The sequence below is a fragment of the Alosa sapidissima genome, chromosome 22 (assembly GCF_018492685.1).
Source record: "Alosa sapidissima isolate fAloSap1 chromosome 22, fAloSap1.pri, whole genome shotgun sequence".
NCBI classification, from domain to species: domain Eukaryota; kingdom Metazoa; phylum Chordata; class Actinopteri; order Clupeiformes; family Clupeidae; genus Alosa; species Alosa sapidissima.
The window spans coordinates 17,760,643-17,763,765 of NC_055978.1; positions in this window are offsets into that span (position 1 = coordinate 17,760,643).

Here is a 3,123-nt window from a genome sequence, read left to right on the forward strand (position 1 = left end):
ATAGGCTAACATAATCCAGATTTGTATACGCTCTCACAATAATCTGTAATCCTCACACCAGATCCATTGGATTGGAGAGCCATGAAAAAAAAAAATGCATGTAATTCTCTCTCTACGCTGCTCCTGTCTAACAAGTGCACTTACGTCTGATTGATCAAATGGAACATTTAAAAGCCCAGCAACCGTAGCCACAACACACCCGTGTCACTTTCACATTCCAGACAGAACACTCCTCCGCAAAAATAATTGTGAAACTAGCATGGCACTCAACAGACACACACACACACAAATCTGGTGTCTGTGTGTGTGTGTTTTTCTGCCAAGGCCAAATGCAGAGACTAAAAACAATAGCAAAAGCTAAACTGAATTCAAACAGGTCAAATGGTAAATATCTGAAAGTAAATTCAAAATGGGCTATTTATTGGATTCAACAGATTTTCATATTCTGTTGCTGTTTCTAAATCATTTTTGAACAGTTTTACACTCAAATCCTACACATAGTCAGAAACAGTAAACAGTTCATATGGATTGTGGTAGCTTCCTAAATAGACTTGGTACAGATGCATTCCAGAGTGCTTTCTAGCAAATCCTTTATTTTCTTTCCAGCACATTCTTAATTTGGGCCGAACCTTTCTAGCTTTCATCAAAGCCTATGTGATGACATATGCACTAGTTTGAAAGCTCTGGCCACCCAGGCTGAGCCACAGTGCTCTCTCCGATGCCTTATCCAATCAGTCTGATTTGGACGTTCATAACTACACCTCCTCTTCAAACTGACCACCACAGCCTTTCCATGCTGGACGTGACGTAATATCGTCCTAATTCCTAAATGTCCATATTGCAAAGACCCTCTGTCATGTTGTGCTCCGGCTCCTTCATAATGCCCCATGTCACTGTAAGGCTAGTGTACAAAGGTAATTATGTCCTCTTGCAGGGGGTATTCATGCCGGTGTTACAGCTCATTGTTGATCTGCGTTTAGGGCCCAGTAATCTCTAATCCCTGGTCTTAGCTGCCGGGTTAAACTGTGAAGGGACAATGGAATGCACTAAGAACAGTTTAAGGCAGGAGAAAAAAAACCCTAAGCTGTTCGGGGCCTCTCAAACACACTTTGGCAGCTTTCTCCCCACTCTCTCTCTCTCTCTCTCTCTATCTCTATCTCTCTCCCACTCACACTCTCTCTCTCTCTCTCTCACACATACATACAGGCACAGAGACAGGAACACACACACAGACACACACACACACACACACCCCCACACACACACACAACTACAGAAGATAAAGAGAGTGGAGATGACAGACTGAGAGAAAATAGTTGACCCAAGCTGAACCAAGTAGCAGATATGACTCAAGGGCAATTTTTGTAAGGTCAAGTTTGACAGTGTGTGCATGTGTGTGTGTGTGTGTGTGTGTGTGTGTGTGTGTGTGTGTGTGTGTGTGTGTGTGTGTGTGTGTGTGTGTGTGTGTGTGTGTGTGTGTGTGTGTGTGTGTGTGTGTGTGTGTGTGTGTGTGTGTGTGTGCGTGTGTCGAGTTCCCTGTCTTTCTGTTACACTTGCCGATGCACACACACAGCTCTTCAACTTAATGAAATTTTAAAATGAGCCAGGGCTCCTACAGTTCAAGTCCTTGAAAGGCTGGCAAGAGGCCTCACACATACATACAAACACACACACACACACACACACACACACACACACACACACACACACACACACACACGCACACACACACACAGACACACACACACACACACACACGCACATGAAAACAAGCACACACACATGCACACAGAAAACACATACATGCATGAGTTGACTCTAAGTCCATGATCATGATAAAAGTCATAAAAACAGGATTCATAATTTAGTTTCCATTCTAGCTTTCAATCCCCCTGTTTCCCTTCCCTGTGTGTGTGTGTGTGTGTGTGTAGGGAAATCCTACCCCGGCTCGACTAGAAAAGCTGAGACCACATCCAGTGAAAGCATCAACACACACACACATACACGCATGCATACATTGACCCTTACCATGTTACCATATGTTGTACGGTTTTGTGTAATACTTTGCCCTAGAACATTATGTTAAAACAAATATGGCTGCCGAAACATCAGTAATTCTACCCTACGTCATGTCTTATGTCCTACATATGGATGCCTTCTGTGAAATCACCCATCACTCAACAACTTAGGAGTTGCATACAGTATATACTGTAAGAATATAGCATATATCTGGGGCATATTACATAAACTTAAAGGACATCTTTAATTTAAAATTCCATTTTAATTCAAGCTTTATTGGCCTGACAGATATTTCTACCATTGTCAAAGCACAACATGTAAACACAAGGTTTATAGAATCCAAGCACATGACAAGCATACATAGATATTTTCTGAGATGTATGCATTATTGTGTGTGTAGTTATTTTGATGGCTTTGAATTAAATCGCTACCATGTGTATTTTTTTTAGTGAGTTTCATTTAGGTCACTTTACTCCAAGCCATTTGTCATGAGCTTGAGGATCCTGGAATGATGACTAATTTATGATTTGGAGACGTGTGAATTATTCATTCTGCTTCATTATGAATACAGCCATTAAGTCCCATACAGTGCCAATGCGTATCCTTGAACAGAATGCTGCTTACAATATAGCCGGACACACTCACATCCTCTGAATCGACAGCATTAAAGGCATAAATGTGTCCGTCATTATTAGCTAATAGCTAATTGTTTCTAGGTTCAATTGCTAGGGCATAGTGATGTGTGTCTAATCTGGCAATAGTGTGTCCGTTCACCGTGGCTTTGGATGAAGAAGCATCAGCTACAAATGAGAAAATGTTCCATGTACTGTATCACAGTGAATATAAAACTATACAAACAGCTCTAGACAGGGGCCAGGGTCGGTTAAGTCCATCCAAGCATTGTGTCTTGCCCACACAAACAAAGTCAAGATTTTTTTTTTTTTTCAGTTGTGCATCTGTGCAGTGTGCAATCTCAAAAAACCAGCTTGGATGTACTGTAGATGAGTTGGTGTTGAGTGTAATGGTAGCTAGCTGGTACATATCTGTGCAGTAGGCCTATGTACTGTATGTGTGTTAGGTAAACCCCCCTCCTGATGCATTAAA